At 42.4% G+C, this 21536-nt stretch overlaps 1 protein-coding gene and 1 long non-coding RNA gene across 2 annotated transcripts in view; one reads left to right on the top strand and one right to left on the bottom strand.

The window, feature by feature from the left end:
* The window catches only part of brsk2a (BR serine/threonine kinase 2a), a 567398-nt gene that overhangs the window by 116178 nt on the left and 429684 nt on the right, over positions 1–21536 (top strand). The window lies entirely within an intron of this gene.
* On the bottom strand, positions 19409–20793 carry LOC123724438 (uncharacterized). Its single transcript, XR_006756989.1, has 3 exons — positions 19841–20793; positions 19658–19709; positions 19409–19534 (listed from the first exon to the last, which is right to left on the bottom strand). It is a non-coding gene; the product is annotated as an uncharacterized lncRNA (long non-coding RNA).

Here is a 21536-nt window from a genome sequence, read left to right as displayed (position 1 = left end):
CCGCCTGCGATTTGGTCACTTCAACACGGCTACACCTGTGACATGTCTTCGCTAGATTAATGTTCCGGTCGGTAGCTAGCTAGTACTCACTCAAGTGGCTGCTAACATTGCCATGCAAAAGGGAATAACAATGTTAAATTATATTAATAATATTAAGTAGTGAGAATGCTAGGGAGGAGGCATTTTTTGTATTTATTAATGTTAGCTCTCCGTGTACATCTAAGGGCCAGCCGTGGTGCCTTGTTCTGAGCCAATTGTAAAGTCCCTCTTTCTGGCACCTGACCATACGACTGGACAGTAGTCCAGGTGCGACAAAACTTGGGCCTGTAGGACCTTTTGTATAGTGTTGTTAAGAAGGCAAAGCAGTACTTTATTATGGACAGTCTTCTCCCCATCTTAGCTACTGTTGCATCAACATGGTTTGCCCAAGACATTTTACAATCCAGGGTTACTCCAAGCAGTTTAGTCACCTCAACTTGCTCAATTTACACATTATTCATTACAATATTTAGTTGAGGTTTAGGTTTTGGTGAATGATTTCTCCCAAATACAATGCTTTCAGGTTTTTAAGTATTTAGGACTAACTTATTTCTTGCCACATATTCTGAAACTGATTGCAGCACTTTAAGTGTTGCAGTAATTTCACTCGCTGTAGTCGCTGACGTGTATAGTGTTGAGTCATCCACATACATGGACACACTAGCTTTACTCAAAGCCAGTAGCATGTTATTAGTGAAGATTTAAAACATTATTCTCTAAACTATTATTCTGACATTTCACATTCTAAAATAAAGTGGTGATCCTAAGACAGACCTAAGACAGAGAATTTCTACTCGGATTAAATGTCAGCAATTGTGAAAAACTGAGTTTAAATGTATTTGTGTCACACCCTGACCTTGGAGATCCTTTATTCTCTATTTTGGTTAGGTCGGGTGTGACTAGGGTGGGCATTCTAGTTTCTTTATTTCTAGGTTGGCCTGATATGGTTCCCAATCAGAGGCAGCTGTCTATCATTGTCTCTGATTGGGGATCATATTTAGGCAGCCTTTTCCCACCTGTTATTTGTGGGATCTTGTTTTTGGTACATTTTTACATTTACATTTTAGTCATTTAGCAGACGCTCTTATTCAGAGTGACTTACAGTAGTGAATGCATACATTTCATACATTTTTTCCTAAGAACACAGCCATGAATAAAGAATGGTACCAACACATCCTCCGAGAGCAACTTCTCCCAATCATCCAGGAACAGTTTGGTGATGAACAATGCCTTTTCCTGCATGATGGAGCACCTTGCCCTAAGGCAAAAGTGATAACTAAGTGGCTCGGGGAACAAAACATCGATATTTTGGGTCCATGGCCAGGAAACTCCCCAGACTTTAATCCCATTGAGAACTTGTGGTCAATCCTCAAGAGGCGGGTGGACAAACAAAAACCCACAAATTCTTAAAAACTCAAAGCATTGATTATGCAAGAATGGGCTGCCATCAGTCAGGATGTGGCCCAGAAGTTAATTGACAGTATGCCAGGGCGGATTGCAGAGGTCTTGAAAAAGAAGAGTCAACACTGCAAATATTGACTCTGCATCAACTTCATGTAATTGTCAATAAAAGCCTTTGACACTTATGAAACGCTTGGAATTATACTTCAGTATTCCATAGTAACATCTGACAAAAATATCTAAAGACCCTGAAGCAGCAAACTTTGTGGAAATTAATATTTGTGTCATTCTCAAAACTTTTGGCCACGATTGTACAGCTAGAGAGATGCTTTATTCATTCTGGAGCAATCCTCAACCACTGTTGGTTTATTGAGTTGGAGCTGGCTCAAGCATATATTGTTGCTGTCTTGCTGGAAGATGCAATTTACTTCTCTGTTGACTTCTGCTAGTATGATGTCTGTAAGTGAATGTGTGTAGTCTTAAAGTACTGTAGGTGATGTCTCTTTTTGTGTAGAGCAAACACCTTGTGTAGAGCATGATGTTTGCAACGCCAGGGTTGTGTGTTCGATTCCCACGGGGGACCTACTACGTTACGTTTCGTTTGTATTTTTTATTTTTTTTCTGTGTTCATTTAATAAATAAAGATGTACGCCTACCACACTGCACCTTGGTCCAATCCTTCCATCGACGAGCGTAACAATTTAGCTAATGTGTATGTAAGCTTCCGACTTCAACTGTATATTTACCATATCATATGGAGTTGGAAACATAAACCTTTAGCTAATCATAAGTAGATATAATTGCCAATTATTACATCCTTCAATAGAAATAAAAATATAACTTGAATTAAATGAGTTGACTCTTCACATGGGATGATTTCACTGAACAACAAAAGAAAGGGAATATTGAATAATCCTGAATGATCCATCGCGAAACTAAAGCTTTCGTTGTCATCCTCTCAGGCATCCATGTCTTCTCCCTGGACCTCCTCAATGTCCACCTCTTGAACATCAGACTGAGGCCTCATCTTCACTGTCACTTTCCAACCTTGTTGGGGATGGCTCGAAGTCAGGCTCTAAAAGCCTCAAATTTTCCCGGAAGGCCACCAATTTTTCAACCCTTGTATTGGTCAGCCTGTTGTGTGCTTTTGTGTGTGTGTTCCCAAACAAGGACTAGTTGCGCTCTGAGGCGGCTGATGTTTGTGGGATTTGGAGGATGATGGAGGCAACAGGGGAAAGAGCCTCAGATCCTCAAAGTCCCTTCCACCAGGTGGCTGATGAGATATGTTGGCACGACTGCCATATTGCATCTCTATCCCAAACCCTTGCTTGGAAGTGTACTTCGCCAGACTGCCAAGAACTTTGCCCTCATCCAGGCCAAGGTGGCGAGACATGGTAGTGATGACACCATAGGCCTTGTTGATCTCTGCACCAGACAGGATGCTCTTGCCAGCATACTTAGGGTCCAACATGTACGCTGCAGCGTGTATGGGCTTCAGGCAGAAGTCTTCATGCTTTTTGGATGTATTTCAGAACTGCAGTTTCCTCTGCTTGGAGCAACAGTTTAGTGGGCAGGGCAGTACGGATTTCTTCCCTTACATCTGCAAGCAGAGTCTGAACATCAGACAGGATGGCATTGTCTCCCTCAATCCGTGCAATGGCTACTGCTATAGGTTTCAGGAGTTTCAAGCTGCTTACCACTCTCTCCTAAAATACATCATCCAGGAGGATCCTCTTAATGGGGCTGTCCATATCAGCAGACTGTGATATGGCCATTTCTTGGAGAGACTCCTTCCCCTCCAGGAGACTGTCAAACATGATGACAACAACACCAAATGGGTGTTGCTGGGCGGCTTCAATGTGGTGCTCTTATTATTCTCTCTTTGCTTGATGAGGTAGATTTCTGCTATAACTTGATGACCCTTCACATACCTAACTATTTCCTTGAATCTTTTGTAGAGTGTATCCATTTTTTTCAGTGACATGATGTCCTTGAAGAGCAGATTCAGTGCATGAGCACCACAGCCAATGGGTGTGACGTGAGGGTAGGACTCCTCCACTTTAGACCAAGCAGCCTTCATGTTTGCAGCATTGTCTGTCACCAGTGCAAATAGTTTCAGTGGTCCAAGGTCATTGATGACTGCCTTCAGCTCATCTGCAATGTAAAGACCGGTGTGTCTGTTGTCCCTTGTGTCTGTGCTCTTGTAGAATACTGGTTGAGGGGTGGAGATGATGAAGTTAATTATTCCTTGCACACAAACATTCGACCACACATCAGAGATGATTGCAATACAGTCTGCTTTCCCTATGATTTGCTTGACCTTCACTTGAACTCCGTTGAACTCTGCATCCAGCAAATGAGTATATAAAGCATGTCTGGTTGGAGGGGTGTATGCTGGGCGAAGAACATTCAGAAATCTCTTCCAATGCACATTGCCTGTGAGCATCAGAGGTGAGCCATTTGCATACACAGCTTGAGCAAGACATTCATCAGCATTTCTCTGACTATGTTCCTCCATTGAGTCAAAACAACTTCTGATTCCAGGAGGACCATGAGCTGTTACTATCGATAAGGTGTCTGATTCATAATTTTCACCTCAAATAGAAGTAGGAGGACTTTTGTCAGAGGTTGCTTGTTGTGAGCGCTGATGGAACAGGTAACAAGCTGAGATTAGGAGCACTCCCTTTAAGAGTGTGCTCCTAATCTCAGCTCGTTACCTGTATAAAAGACACCTGGGAGCTAGACATCTTTCTGATTGAGAGGGGGTCAAATACTTATTTCCCTCATTAAAATGCAAATCATTTAATAACATTTTCGACATGCGTTTTTCTGGATTTTTTTGTTGTTATTCTGTCTCTCACTGTTCAAATAAACCTACCATTAAAATTATAGACTGATCATTTCTTTGTCAGTGGGCAAATGTACAAAATCAGCAGGGGATCAAATACTTTTTTCCCTCACTGTAAGTCCTTGGCTCAGACAGTGTAGTAGTGTGGGCTCAATAGCATCTCATTAGTGTGCAAGATCTTGAGAATCAGCTGTACATGTGATGGAAGAGTGCACTACACATGTGATGGAAGAATGCACTGTGCATGCAGAGGGTTGCAATTCCATTGAATTGGGGATAGTTTAACCGAAATATGCCACAAGACCTGTAATTGCCTTATGTGTGTCCTACAAAAAGCTTCACTGTTATAAGCTAACTTTTTTGATGAATTTAAGCAAAATTCCAGAAATATACAAAAAAGTTTCCCAACCTTTGCAACCCTAGTGGAGTCTGCATTTGTTGCTGGCATGTCATGCCTAAATTTGCTAATCTTGCCGATGAAAAAAAACATTAAAGTAGTTGCCAATATCATTGGGTTTTGAAATGAAGGAGCCATCTGATTCTATGCATGATGGAGCTGAGTTTGCCTTTTTGCCCAACATTTAAGGTGCTCCAAAGCTTTTTACTATGATTGTTTGTATTATTAATCTTTGTTTCATAGTATTGTTTCTTCTTTTTATTCAGTTTAGTCACATGATTTCTCAATTTGCAGTACGTTTGCCAATCATTTGGGCTGCCAGACTTATTTGCCATTCCTTATTCCCTATCCCTCTCAACCATACCGTTTTTCAATTCCTCATCAATCCACGGGGATTTAACAGTTTTTACAGTCATTTTCTTAATGGGTGCATGCTTATTAGTAACTTGAATTAGCAAATTCATAAATACGTCAAGTGCAGCATCTGGTTGCTCCTCATTACACATCACAGACCAGCAAATATTCTTTACATCATCAACATATGAATCACTACAAAACTTCTTGTATGACCTCTTATACACTATATTAGGCCCAGCCTTTGGAACTTTGGTTTTCCTGGATATACCTACTGCATTGTGATCACTACATCTGATGCATTTGGATACTGTTTTAAATCAGATTTCTGCAGCATTAGTAAAGATGTGATCAATACATGTTGATGATTTCATTCCTGTGCTGTTTGTAAACACCCTGGTAGGTTGACTGATAACCTAAACCAGGTTGCAGGCACTGGTTACAGTTTGAAGCTTTTCTTGAGTGGGCAGCTTGATGAAATGCAGTCAATAATATGGTCACCCAGAAAATATACCTCTCTGTTGATATCACATATATTATCAAGCATTTCACACATATTATCCAGACTGTTAGCACTTGGTGGTCTATAGCAGCTTCCCACAAGAATGGGCTTTAGGTGAGGCAGGTGAACCTGTAGACATATTGCTTCAACAGTATTTAAAATCATCTTTAGACATGTTTAGATATGTTGTACTTTTCTTAAATGTAGTTTTGTAATTGACTAAACCAAGCAGACCACAAGAAAATTGCTTTTGAAAAAGGTCAAGTTTTTCTTGCGAGCCAATGGGGTAACCTAGGTAACCACAGCTTGGTTTCCCCACATGCGGGCAGGGTCGCGACTGAAAACAACATGAAACAGAACATTGAGCACAGCATTTTCTCTACATCACTTTCCGGCCAGTAGCTCTATTACAGTGCCTTCAGAAAGTATTCACACCCATTGTTCATGAGTGCATTTATAAATGTGAGTACATGCACTTACTAATACCTCAGTTGATGATTTATGTAGATCCTTATAAATAATTTACTAATTATTAATACACTTTTTTTGCAGCCCTAGTCTAAGGTGTTATGACTGTCATGTGAGGATCCAAATGGGTCAGATCAGCTTGGCAATGGATGACTTCAACCAGACCCTCTCTCACCCGCAGAGGGGGGAGAAGGGAGCTGGTGCGGGGTTGACAGCTCACACTCTGTTGTAAATCAAGGAGAGAACATTCCTCTCTTCACACAGGAATGTGCCATTGTTTACACAGAGATTTCCCCGCCGAAACTCTAACACGTTCTAAAGCGAATACTGGAACAATATTTCTAATATAGAATGTGGGGAATGGTCAGAGGCGATCAAAATAATAATAATGTCATTTTGGTTGTTATTTGTGATGTCATTAAAAATGTTTTGAAGGAAATATTGTAACTTGAAAGGTATATACACTACATGTACGAAGTCTCCATCCTTAACGATATATATGAAATATGAAAAATGATGAATGTGTTTTTGTTAAGAAAGGGATGTGATCTTAGAAACCATAAGAGGAAATTGTTTCTGTAAGTTTGTACAAGTGAGTAGTCATCGCCAACTTGAGTGAGGTCAGAGAGTGTGTCAGCCAGATGAACCACCCCTTTTGAAGAACTGTATAAAATGAGGGGTTAATAATTAACATAGGAGACCAAAGAAGCGTTGAGCTGCAGCTCACGTCCAAAGTGGTTAGAACTCAATCTCATCACGAGGTAGAGATGATAACGTCACCTCCCGGACAATCACTGGTATGGCTGATTAGCTGTCCTAGGTAAAGTATCTAGAAATGTGAATTTAAGTGGGACAATTATTCTACTGTCTTCAAAACATCATATTCTACTACTCTCATCACCCCACTGGGAACCATTGACACGGCTAGCTAGCCTATCTTCATAAAATCAGCTTCAGGAGCGAATGGATAGTAGAATAAGCTCTGTAGTTCTGTTCAGGACTACACGACAAGTCAACGGATACCAGACGACGGCAAAGGGGGACAACAGTAGAAGACGGGTGGGGACCCCTTTTGGACAATCAGAACATTACAAGCGTGCCGTGGAAAGGCCCAACCAAACCCCTTTCGAAGAAGGCTTGGTTCTGACAGAGATACACGGCGAACTAAGGCATTTACACATAAATACAGTCATGATTTCATTTAATCGGGTAACAATTAAACATAGTTGATTAGATAAATAAAACAGTAATCAGATTAATGAAAGTAAAGTCACGACAAAAGTGTGGACTATATACAATGCCTTCAGAAAGTATTCATACCCCTTTACTTTTTCCCCATTTTGTTGTGTTACAGTCTGAATTTAAAATGAATGAAATTGAGATGTTCTGTCATTGACCTACACACAATACCACATAATGTCAAAGTGGAATTAAGTTTTTCAAAATGTTTACAAATGAATAAGAAATTAAAAACTGAAAAGTATTGAGTCAATAAGTATTCAACTCCTTTGTTATGACAAGCCTAAATAAGCTCAGGAGTAAAAATGTGCTTAACAAGTCACATAATAAGTTGCATTGACTCACTCTGTGTGCATTAATATTGTTTAACATCATTTTTTCATGATTACCTCATCTCTGTAGACCATACATACAATTATCTGTAAGATCCGTCAGTAGAGCAGTGAATTTCAAACACCGATTCAACCACAAAGACCAGGGAGGTTTTCCAATGCCTCACAAAGAAGGGCACCTATTAGTAGATGGGTAAAGAAAAAGCTGACATGAAATATCCCCTTGCTCATGGTGAAGTTATTTATCACACTTTGGATGGTGTATCAATACACTCAGTCACTACAAAGATACAGGTATCCTTCCTAACTCAGTTGCCGGAGAGGAGGGAAACCGCTCAGGGATTTCACCTTGAAGCCAATGGTGACTTTAAAACAGTTACAGAGTTTAATGGCTGTGATAGGAGAAAACTGAGGATGGATCAACAACATTGTAGGTACTACACAATACTAACCTAAATGCGAGTGTGAAAAGAAGGAGCCTGTACAGAAAACATATTTCAAAACATGCATCTTGTTTGCAATAAGGCACTAAAGTAAAACTGCAAAAAATGTGGCAAAGCAATTAACTTTGTCTTGAATACAAGCGTTAGGGCTCCGGGCAGCCAAGCGGAAATGGAGGAAAACTTGCCTCTCTGCAGACCTGGCATCCTTTCACTCCCTCCTCTCTACATTTTCCTCTTCTGTTTCTGCTGCTAAAGCCACTTTCTACCACTCTAAATTCCAAGCATCTGCCTCTAACCCTAGGAAGCTCTTTGCCACCTTCTCCTCCCTCCTGAATCCCCCCCCCCCCCTCCCTCTCTGCGGATGACTTCGTCAACCATTTTGAAAAGAAGGTTGACGACATCCGCTCCTCGTTTTGTTAAGTCAAACGACACCGCTGGTCCACTTTCTACCATTGGTCCTACTCACATTGCCCTACCCTATGCTTTGACCTCTTTCTCCCCTCTCTCTCCAGATGAAATCTTGCGACTTGTGACGGCCGGCCGCCCAACAACCTGCCCGCTTGACCCTATCCCCTCCTCTCTCCTCCAGACCATTTCCGGAGACCTTCTCCCTTATCTCACCTCGTTCATCAACTCGTCCCTTCCATCCTCAAGAGAGCGAGAGTTGCACCCCTTCTCAAAAAACCTACACTCGATCCCTCCGATGTCAACAACTACAGAACAGTTTCCCTTCTTTCTTTTCTCTCCAAAACTCTTGAGCGTGCCATCCTTGGCCAGCTCTCTTGCTATCTCTCTCAGAACGACCTTCTTGATCCAAATCAGTCAGGTTTCAAGACTGGTCATTCAACTGAGACTGCCCTTCTCTGTGTCACGGATGCTCGCCGCACTGCTAAAGCTAACTCTCTATCCTCTGCTCTCATGCTTTTAGACCTATCTGCTGCCTTTGATACTGTGAACCACCAGATCCTCCTCTCCACCCTCTCTGAGTTGGGCATCTCCGGCGCGGCCCACGCTTGGATTGCGTTCTACCTGACAGGTCGCTCCTACCAGGTGGCGTGGCGAGAATCTGTCTCCGCACCACGTGCTCTCACCACTGGTGTCCCCCAGGGCTCTGTTCTAGGCCCTCTCCTATTCTCGCTATACACCAAGTCACTTGGCTCTGTCATATCCTCACATGGTCTCTCCTATCATTGCTATGCAGATGACACACAATTCATCTTCTCCTTTCCCCCTTCTGATAACCAGGTGGCGAATCACATCTCTGCATGTCTGGCAGACATATCAGTGTGGAGGACGGATCACCACCTCAAGCTGAACCTCGGCAAGACGGAGCTGCTTTTCCTCCCGGGGAAGGACTGCCCGTTCCATGATCTCGCCATCACGGTTGACAACTCCATTGTGTCCTCCTCCCAGAGTGCTAAGAACCTTGGCGTGACCCTGGACAACACCCTGTCGTTCTCCACTAACATCAAGGCGGTGACCCGATCCTGTGGGTTCATGCTCTACAACATTCGCAGAGTACGACCCTGCCTCACACAGGAAGCGGCGCAGGTCCTAATCCAGGCACTTGTCATCTCCCGTCTGGATTACTGCAACTCGCTGTTGGCTGGGCTCCCTGCCTGTGCCATTAAACCCCTACAACTCATCCAGAACGCTGCAGCCCGTCTGGTGTTCAACCTTCCCAAGTTCTTTCACGTCACCCCGCTCCTCCGCTCTCTCCACTGGCTTCCAGTTGAAGCTTGCATCCGCTACAAGACCATGGTGCTTGCCTACGGAGCCGTGAGGGGAACGGCACCTCCGTAACTTCAGGCTCTGATCAGTCCCTACACCCAAACGAGGGCACTGCGCTCATCCACCTCTGGCCTGCTGGCCCCCCTACCTCTGAGGAAGCACAGTTCCCGCTCAGCCCAGTCAAAACTGTTCGCTGCTCTGGCACCCCTATGGTGGAACAAGCTCCCTCACGACGCCAGGACAGCGGAGTCAATCACCACCTTCCGGAGACACCTGAAACCCCACCTCTTTAAGGAATACCTAGGATAGGATAAAGTAATCCTTCTAACCCACCCCCCCCCCCTAAAAGATTTAGATGCACTATTGTAAAGTGGTTGTTCCACTGGATATCATAAGGTGAATGCAACAATTTGTAAGTCGCTCTGGATAAGAGCGTCTGCTAAATGACTTAAATGTAAATGTAAATGTTATGTTTGGGGCAAATCCAACACATCACTGAGTACCACTCATCATATTTTCAAGGATGGTGTTTTGCTGCATCATGTTATAGGCATGCTTGTCATCAGAAAGGACAAGGGAGTTTTTTTTTAAAGATACAAATAAATGGAATTCAGCTAAGCGCAGGCAAAACCTGCTTCAGTCTGCTTCCCAACAGACAATGGGAGACAAATTCACATTTCAGCAGGACAATAAACTCAGAGACTTACCCAGAAAGACTCACAGCTGTAATCCCTGCCAAAGGTGATTCTAACGTTTTTTACTCAGGGGGTTAAATTAATATGTAATCAACATATACAGAATGTGTTTCATATATTATTTAGACATTTTAGAATCTTCCACTTTGGCACAAGAGCATTTTGTGTAGATCGTTGACAAAAAACTGACAATTCAATACATTTTTATCCAACCTTGCAGCACAACAAAAAGTAGAAAAAGACAAGGTGTGTGAATACTTTCTAAAGGCACTATAACATTTCCCAATATCTCCTTTGTTGTGCTGAGATGTAGACAGAGCCCCGGTGACCAAGCGTGTGTTTGTGTGTTTGCGTTTGTGTAGGTGTGACCTTACCAGTCATTTCCGTCACACTCCCACTGAGGTGGGATTCATCCTAGAATGTGTTCATAATGAACGCCCTGTCACACTAAATTACAATCTCCAAATCCACACTGCAATGTATAAGGGGGAAGAGGTAGGATGAGAAGAATGAGATTATAGTCATCTTTCCAAAGTGTTGACTGTAGGTCAGAAAAGCAGGCCTGTTTGTCATCAGGGTTGTCACATCAGACCTAGTGACCTAACAGGAACCTATAGAGGCCAGAATGGGGTTAAGGATGTCACGCACACCCACACACACACGTACTGTACACACAAATGTTGGAACATTTAGTGTGGTCTTGCCTCCATAGCTCCATCTATGAATTTGAAAGTGGTTGCATTGCTCCAGACCCATCACTCAGCTTTCTAGCAAACCAGGTGGCAGGGCTGCAGTTTTGTTGTGTTTCAAAGCAAAGAGGGGGTCTGGGTTGAGGTTAAACGGCATGATAGCTCCCACACTGTAGAGCTTTTAGCACCACTGTTTCTCTAGCCTCTCCCTGTGTGTTTGGCTTTGTATTTGGAGGACTTAGACATTTCATAATCACACACTTTGAACTCTTTAAGAGGAGACTTGTTTAGAGCAGGGGGCCAGTGAGGTGATTTTCCAGGGCCTGGGCAGAAACAGCAGGGGTTATATTAGAGCTTAGCGTGAAGCAGGAGGGTGGTCCCTCCACTAAACTCCACTGCCTAGGTGTTAGTGGGCATATTAGACTGTGTTTATGCGCATATGCTATAAGCAGGGAGGCAATTAAGGATTTTGGGCAGTGGCCAGCCAAGGCTAGTAGACCTCAGTTTCTACTACTTGTATAAGTGTGCCTTTTAGCCAATAAACCAAAAGAGGTTCTGTGAATGTTCCCAGAACATTTCATTAGGTTTTGGGAAAGGTGTAGGAAGATTCTTCCAAGTGGTTTATTCGTGTGTTTTATTTACAAGGACTTTTGTATTTGTATTTTTAAATAAGCCCCATTAGCTTCTGCCAATGCAGCAGCTACTCTTCCTGGGGTCCAGCAAAATGAAGGCAGTTTTATACAATTAAAAACATTACATTTTACAACAGATTTCACAACACATTGTCTATGCTCTCAAGCCACTACTCTACTACCACATACACTACCGTTCAAAAGTTTGGTGTCACTTAGAAATGTCCTTGTTTTTGAAAGAAAAGCACATTTTTTTGTTCATTAAAATATCAAATTGATCAGAAATACAGTGTAGACATTGTTAATGTTGTAAATGACTATTGTAGCTGGAAACGGCAGATTTTTTATGGAATGTCAACATAGACGTACAGAGACCCATTATCAACAACCATCACTCCTGTTCCAATGGCACATTGTGTTAGCTAATCCAAGTGTATCATTTTAAAAGGCTAATTGATCATTAGAAAACCTTTTGCAATTATGTTAGCCCAGCTGAAAACTGTTGTTCTGATTAAACAAGCAATAAAACGGGCCTTCTTTAGACTAGTTGTGTATCTGGAGCATCAGCATTTGTGGGTTTGATTACAGGCTCAAAATGGCCATAAACAAAGCACTTTCTTCTGAAACTCATCAGTCTACTCTTGTTTTGAGAAATGAAGGCTATTCCATGCAACAAATTGCCCAGAAACTGAAGATCTGGTACAACGCTGTGTACTACTCCCTTCACAGAACAGCGCAAACTGGCTCTAACCAGACTAGGAGTGGGAGGCCCCGGTGCACAACTGAGCAAGAGGACAAGTACATTAGAGTGTCTAGTTTGAGAAACAGATGCCCCACAAGTCCAGGAAGTTAAAACTTGGTCGCAAATGGGTCTTCCAAATGGACCCAACATATTGTGGGAAGCTTGTGGAAGGCTACCCGAAACATTTGACCCAAGTTAAACAATTTAAAGGCAATGCTACCAAATACTAATTGAGTGTATGTAAACTTCTGACCCACTGGGAATGTGATGAAAGAAATAAAACCTGATAAAATCATTCTCTACTCTTATTGTCACGATCTTGGAAATGAGCGGACCAAGGCGCAGCATGAGTATAGTTCCACATATTTATTTAAGTGAAACTAACAAAACAAAATAACAAAACTTACAAAGACCGTGAGGACGTAGTGCCCAAACACACTAACAAAATCAATATCCCACAAAACGCAGGTGGGGAAATAGCTACCTAAATATGGTTCCCAATCAGAGGCAACGATAAACAGCTGCCTCTAATTGGGAACCACATTAGCACCAACATAGAAATAGATATACTAGATCACCCCCTAGTCACTCCCTGACCTACTACACCATAGGGAACCAAGGGCTCTCTATGGTCAGGCCATGACAGTTACCCCCCCCCAAAGGTGCGGACTCCGGCCGCAAAACCTGAAACCAAATGGGGAGGGTGGGGGGGTGATTAGTGGCGGTACCGGTGCCGGTGCAGGTTGTAGCCCCCGCCCAGACCCTGGATCCCGCCATCGTGCTGAGCTGAATGCCGTGCCTGGACTGGGCATCGGTGCAAAGGAGGGCTCCGTCCTTGGAGCGGGACCGGACGCCGTGCCTGGACTGGGCACCGGTGCAGAGGAAGGCTCCGGCCTTGAAGCTGGACCAGACGCCGTGCCTGGACTGGGCACCGGTGCAGAGGAAGGCTCCGGCCATGGAGCGGGACCGGACGCCGTGCCTGGACTGGGCACCGGCGCAGAGGAAGTCTCCTTCCATGGAGCGGGACTGGACACCGTGCCTGGATTGGGCACCGGCGCAGAGGAAGGCTCCTGCCATGGAGCGGGACTGGACACCGTGCCTGGACTCTCCGGATCGTTGACCGTCACTGGAAGCTCCGGGCCGTTGACCTTCCCGGGAAGCTCCGGGCTGTTGAGCGTCCCTGGAAGCTTCGGCCTGTTGAGCGTCCCTGGAAGCGTCGGCCGTTGAGCGTCCCTGGAAGCTCCGGGCCGTTGAGCGTACCTGGAAGCTCCGGAGCGGGACCGTCGCAGGAGGTTCTGGACCGTGGACCGTCGCAGGAGGTTCCGGAACGTGAACCGTCGCAGGAGGTTCCGGACCGTGAACCGTCGCAGGAGGTTCCGGACCATGAACTGTCGCCGGAAGCTCTGGACTGTGAATGTGCACTGGAGGCCTACTGCGTGGAGCCAGTACAGGTGGCACCGGACTGGTGACACGCACTTCAGGGCGAGTGCGAGGAGCAGGCACAGGACGTACCAGACTGGGGAGGCGCACTGGAGGCCTGATGCGTGGGGCTGGCACAGGTTGCACCGGACTGGTGACACGCACTTCAGGGTGAGTGCAGGGAGTAGGCACATGATGTACCGGACTGGGGACACCCACTTCAGGGCGAGTACGAGGAGGAGACAGGACGTACCGGACTGGGGAGGCGCACTGGAGGCCAGAAGCGTGGAGCCGGCATCGTCGCTGCCCCCTATGCTCCTTGGCGACTCCCGCCAAGGAAGGGTCTCGTGTACTCTCATGTCCTCCCAAGTCCAAAACTCCCTTACCTCATTTTCACACTGCTTGGTCCTTTGTTGGTGATATATTCTGTCACGATCTTGGAAATGAGCGGACCAAGTCGCAACATGAGTATAGTTCCACATATTTATTTAAGTGAAACTAACAAAACAAAATAACAAAACTTACAAAGACCGTGATGATGTAGTCCCAAACACACTAACAAACAATCAATATCCCACAAAACACAAGTGGGGAAATAGCTACCTAAATATGGTTCCCAATCAGAGGCAACGATAAACAGCTGCTTCTAATTGGGAACCACATTAGCACCAACATAGAAATATATATATATATATATATATATTCAATTAAATGAATACCGCATTGTAATGTTATTGATGCCTTTCTCTCTCCTTGCAGGGGATTAGACAGATGAACTGCTGTCACCAGATGCCCAAACCCTAAAACCAGAAACATGTGGAGACATCCAGCACTTGTAATTTTCAATACATTTTAACATTTGTATTGGTTTTCTTGTGTCTGTGCATGAGTCCTTAAAACACAGACCCTTGTACAAAATAATTAATTCCAAATTGAGGGACATCAAGGAGATTAATCTCCAACATTTAGTTCGGTACATGAGTGCAATTTAGTCATGACAGACACAGTTTTTTTATAGACAGGACAGGAGTTCAGGTTTTTGTTCCATCCCTTCACTAACACCTAAATCAACTAATTGTGGTCTAAATGGAAGATTTGCACACAGTGCAATCTTTTGGGACAGAAATAACATCTGTATTTTAGAAAAGCTTCATAAGTTACAATGTCCTGACAAATCTGCCTGGTAAACAATAACATAGTTGAATCTATTTCTATTTAACATTGTGATGTTGCACACTCCTGAATAATATCCTGTTGATTAACCTGGTGGCTAGGAGGTTCACAACAAGTTCTTTACATCTGCAGGGTGTCAGGGTAGGATGTCCTTCAACCTGGATCAAGCATAGACAAAGGGGGAGAAACTAACCTCACTGCTCAAATTTCAGTGCTGGTTCAAGTTGCTGAAGCGTCAAGTACCTTTATTAAAGTGGAACTGACAGCATTTTAACCAGTTTGCAGATATGAAACAAACAGACAACCATAATATCAGTAAAAAATATTGAATTCTCGGTTTATGGTACCAAACTATTTTATAAGAGGTTTTAAAAATAGGTTCTATTTGACTCAACATTCCATGAGGCATTGTTGGTAGAATAGATGGATGCAGTTCAATGCATGATTAATCTAATTCACCAATACATATTTTACTAGGCAAGTGAGTTAAGAACAAATTCTTATTTAAAGACAGCCTACCAGGGAACAGTGGGTTAACTGCCTTGTTCAGGGGCAGAATGACAGATTTTTACCTTGTCATCTCGGGATTCGATCCAGCAACATTTCGGTTACTCGCCCGACGCTCTAACCGACGCTTGGTAGTCCAAAGAATATTGCTATCAGGTTGTAAATCAAAGCTGGCCTGGTACATTGTTTGCTACATCCACCCATTCGAGATGCACTGTTTCAGTTTCAAAGACTCAATATATTGATACAAAATGGATGACTAACTAAGGCCGGGAATGTCAATACAATCAAACTAGTAAGGGTAATGTCAGTCATAACGTGGGTAATAGTCTAGGGCACGTGTCAAACATAAGTCGTGACCCATTTCTATCTGGCCCGCAATGATTTGGGTTGTCAATTCATTTTGGCCTGCGTTGAGCTGCACTACAAGTCACAGCAAGCACTGCCAAGGTGCTGCACACCAAAAGGCATTGTGTTGCCACACACACAACCCTCCGTCCAGACCCACACCCACGCATAAGCCAGCCAGTGAACTGTATCATATCATCACTAATGACACTGACTGAATCTTCTACCTGACCGAAAGTTTAAATGTGTTTTAGGCTAAATGTCTGTTTCAATGGGTCATTGCTGTAGCCTACAGAAAAGTACATCTTGGTTGTCAAAAAGTTATAAGATAAAGGATTCACATGTAGGTAAAAATTGCTAATGAAGGACAATGACACACAAGCCAGTATAAAGGAAATTGCAGCTTGATGCGCTCACATCGGTGAATTCAACTTCAATTGTGCTGCTTTCATGTGTCCTGTTTACAGTGCACAAAAGAGGGAAAGTGTACAGACATGGCGGCAAGTAGCCTAGTGTTTAGAGTGTTTGGCCAATAACCAAAAGGATGCTGGATTGAATTCCAGAGCTGACAAGGTAAAGAATCTGTCGTTCTGCCCCTGAACAAGTCAGTGATCAGGGGTAGGCCGTCATTGTAAATAAGAATTTGTTCTTAACTGACTTGCCTAGTTAAATAAAGGTTACATTTGAATAAAAAATAAAAAATCTTAGCTAGGCTACTAAAATGCTGCACTCAGGCTTCGGTTTTTAAAGCTTGACAATGAATTCATAAATTATTATAATATTTTTTTTAAATACAGAAAATACTAAAATCTGGAACAAAATACCATGCAAAGGAGAAGAACGTAGGCTTATAACAGCAACATTTGAGCAGTAACCTAGGCTGGCTACTCAACTACAATACATTTTGAGTTCACCATACAGCAATTCTGCATTCATTATTTCATTTAGCAAGCTAAAAAATGGTTTCTAATGTTAGCTAGCTAGCTGCCAGGAGGATGTCATGTCATTGGAGGAGTGGGTCAATGACCGGCATTTTCCCTCATATCATTTTTCGGTAGATACAGCTAGAGATGCAGGTGTCATCTGGTTAGCTAGCAAAAAATGTAAATCTCTTTGCTACAGTGGTTCCTCTAAAAGTTGCGAGCTTGCACTGCGGGACTTAGAGGTACCCAGCGTCACAACTTTATTGCTTCAGACCACCACCAGGGGGAGTTAGAGCACTCATTATGTATTTGGGTCCCAAGATTTTTATATGACCAATCATATCGAGTGGTTCCAATGACGAATTTTGACGTGAGCCACCCGTCCCTGGTGGCGTTCTTCAGCAAAGATGGCTGACAAAACATTACGGTGGAACCAAATGTAAATAGTTATAATGTCATAACGAGTCAAGCTGAAAATGTAGACTTGAGAGGAATATGTTAGTTAATGTAGAGACAAACGTTTGTGCATATTTTTTTGTCATGAAGTTAATTTACAAAAATCGCTATTTAGCAAGTTATCTGACTAGCTAACATTAGCCAGCTAGCCAGTGTTAGGAGAATGAATTTGTAATTCGTGTTGTTTAATGTTTTAGGGACTCCTGAGAAAACCAGCAAACCAGGCTGTCGTCTTGTGAAACAGTGGATGCAAAGAATCTAGCTAGCTAAAGCATTTACTGCAAATTGAATGTACAATGGTGTAAGCTTGCCTTGCAATGCAGCTGAAGTAACATAGCTAGCTAACTATTTACTTGCTTATTGTGTAGTTGAGGATACAAATAACTATATGCCTATAGGTGTGTAGCTAGCTACAGTATGTAGCCAATCTGTCTATGGACCCGGAAACATTAGGTTCTGAAGTAATTTTCATACCAATCTATGAACCTCAGCAATCATATTTGTTGTATCAGTTTCAAGTCTGAATGGCATTAATGAAGCTTATGGATAGTGTAGAATACAATAACTTTATTGTGCCAAGGATGCAAGTCCTAAATACATGTACTGTAGTTATTATCATGCATGAGATTCCCACATTGTAGCCTGTACATTGAATATATTCACTGATCATGTATTCTTCCATGGCAAATAAAGGTGCGGTTCAGGTATGAATCTCTGAGACATTCTTTTTCAGTCATATCAAACTCCATTATTTGAATGATGCTGTGTCTGCATGTATGTATTACAATTATACACTTCAACAGTGTTTACCACTCCTGCTCCTGGGACATCCATGATTACACATTGTAACTATGCAATATACTAGAAAATGATTGATTTGTAATTCATATATATATAAAAAAAACTATGCATATCCCTTCATCTGCATTAATCTAAGGACACAGGATAGTATTTCAATGAGATACTTAATTTCAACCGGTGGAGAATGTGAAACGATTTATTGAAATAAGTTCTTTATCCAGGTGTTATAAATACATTATAATTATGATAATTGTATATCATAAATACAAGTTCAATCTGTACTTTAATGCACATATGGTGTGCGTTATAAAACGAGGAAGAAAGACGAGGAGGGGAGAGAGGTGTAGAAGACAGAAAGGGAAAGAGGTAAGAACAGCAGCAGACAGCATATGATTAATGAATTACAGTGCTACCCTAATATTCTCTCAGTTCATCACAATTGCGGTGTCTCCTAACCAGCCTTGGGACCCCAGTTGGCCCCAAGGTTATCTTAAGAGCGTGTGCGGTGGTGATGGTGGGACTGGCTTCCTCTCTCACATCAAAACATACCTGCAGACGAGTGACACATGATAGAGAGAGAGCATGATTAAGCCTTGTTTTTTATTCTAACACAGTCAGTTATCATAATCATCATCAGGAGGTGAAATGCAAAACTGACCTTGGATCATTAACTCTGGGACTACTACATCTCTGTCTGTATTTCAATATAAAGTATCTCTTTAATAATACTTCCTGTTGACCCGACCAAGTGACCTCTCACCTATGATCATGATGTTCCCTCTGTGTCAGCCATTTCAGATGCGGGAGGGGTTCACCAAAACAGCTGATATAACCTAGAGGATTTAGGGAGAAGGGGGAGAGGGATAAAGTGAAGAAGAGAGACTGTTATTGTGTGTGTGGTCTCACCTGGTGTCCACACTAAGTGGCTACAGAGTACTTTATGCTAAAAAACAGACATGAGGACAAACAATAGAAGATAATGTCAATAGAAGATACTGTATGTGATGCAGACACCTATCAGAGTGTACCTGAAACATTTAAATATAGAGTGCTGTGTGTCTCACCACTTGGTTATTGCAAGGCTAACCCCCAGGGAAATCATGACTTGGCAGCAACAGATAGCAACAGATAGTCCAGTGAAAATGGCTGTGGTTATGTGGTGTAAATTTGAAAATTAGCAGCTGACATCTTAAGTTTTTTTTAATTAATGCATGTGAGACAGGTTCCATGTACAACAAGACAGGCAGAGATGAAGAGAGAAAAAGAACACATAACAGTTTAATTACCTCTAGTTATGGACACTTTTGCCAGCAATAAAGCTTCCACGCCCTGTTCCTCGGACAGTGAACATCTGGCAATATGTAAATTTTTTCGACCCCTTGATCAGCTCGCTCTCTGAAAGTAAAGAAAACAGTTTAGTTTTTATAGCTATGAAAACAATAACTGCGATATGACCAGTCAATCAAAAGCAGCAGATGTCATTTTCAGGATACGTCAATACAGCCCAGTGCTGCTTACCTGAGTTGTCATCATCACACAGTCCTTCTTCGTAGGTGTCCGCTATGACTTCCTTTGTGTCGGAAAAAAAGTTGCTTTCAGAACAATCATTTTTGATTGAAAATAAAAAAATGTTTTGCTCTCGACAAAAAGACATAAATGTACCTCTATAGCATATAACAATTTTCCTGTGAATAACCACACCTTCATACAAACGTCCTACTGTATGCAAAATTCTTGAAGCACAACCGAAGATGCTGCCATATCCTGCCAGGACGCCCACAAGTGAGCCACTCAGGTGCAGAATGATGGCGTGTGAAAGAGGGAAAGGAATGAGATGGGAACAACAATTTGTTGCAAGTTGGGGAGGGGGGCTAATAGCTGAACAATAGACTATTCAACCTTTTCCTAAGAATAGTCTAATAGCCAAGCTAGGTGTGATAAACCTCCCTCCTATCACAGACCAGATTTGCCATAACGACCAAGCGGTAGCTTGCTACTCAATGTAATAAAGTAATGAATTTTCAATAAGTTACCTTACACGTTATGTTGGCTGACAATTTGTTAGCTACGCTGTCCTTACCAACCACATAGCATATCATTACAGCAGTATGCTACCTAACGTTAGTAGTTATACATCAAACTTGCCAGTATATTAACTATAGGCTAACTATCCAATGTTTATGGACTTGATTATTCCCGTCATTCTTAGCTTAGCTAAACGGTATAGTTGTTGTGCTTTCTCAGTGGACATTCGGGTGCTTTCGTAAATTCGCTCTGGCTATCTATAGGCTGGACAATAGAACGTGTCAAAATTCACTCAAGACTGATAACGTTACCTCATCAGGATAGCGTCATATCTCTCCTCCTTTTTACCATTAGCAAGCATGCGAATTGTCATTCACCTATTAAGTAACCACATTGTCCGATTTCAAAAAGGCTTTACAACGAAATTATAATGCATAGTTATATCCAAATAGCTGCGTTTGTTCTTGCGTTCAAGACACTATCCGAAGGGTGAAGCGCCGGCGCGTATCGTGACAAAAATTGTCAAAATATTCCATTACTGTACTTCGAAGCATGTCAAACGCTGTTTAAAATAAAAAAATGCGATTTTTCTCGTAAAATAGCGATAATATTCCGACCGTTCGACGTTGTTTTCGTTCAAAGACTGAAAATGTAAAATGGACTCTTCACGTGCACACGCGCACCCGTTTCATTGTTCTCAGATCGACCACTATCCAAATGCGCTACTGTTTTTCAGCCAGGGACTGCAGAGTCATCATTCAACGTTCTGGCACCTTCTGAGAGCCTATGGGAGTCTTAGAAAATGTCACGTTACAGCAGAGATCCTCTGTTTTCGATAAAGAGGCTATAGAAGGCCAAGAAATGGTCAGAGAGGGCACTTCCTGTTTAGAATCTTCTCAGGTTTTGGCCTGCCATATTAGTTCTGTTATACTCACAGACACCATTCAAACAGTTTTAGAAACTTTAGGGTGTTTTCTATCCAAATCAAACAATTATATGCATATTCTAGTTTCTGGGCAGGAGTAATAACCAGATTAAATCGGGTACGTTTTTTATCCGGCCGTGAAAATACTGCCCCCTATCCTAAACAGGTTAAACCGAGGTACAACACTTGTATGTTTTATGAATTCTTATTATGAGTATTTCTGTTTTTGAATTTGGCACGCTGCAATTTCACTGGGTGTTGTCAAATCGATCCCGCTAAAAGGATTGGCACACGAAGGGATCCATAAGAAGTTAATGTTTACTCTACTTTTTTTATTTCACTTTTGTTTATTATCTATTTCACTTGCTTTGGCAATGTAAACATATGTTTCCAATGCAAGTAAAGTCCCTTAAATTGAAATTGAGGAAAAAGGAGATGAAGCTATCA

Source organism: Salmo salar, chromosome ssa10 (genome assembly GCF_905237065.1).
Source record: "Salmo salar chromosome ssa10, Ssal_v3.1, whole genome shotgun sequence".
NCBI classification, from domain to species: domain Eukaryota; kingdom Metazoa; phylum Chordata; class Actinopteri; order Salmoniformes; family Salmonidae; genus Salmo; species Salmo salar.
The sequence above is the reverse complement of the archived record's forward strand: the minus strand, read 5'-3'. Positions and strand labels throughout refer to the sequence as shown.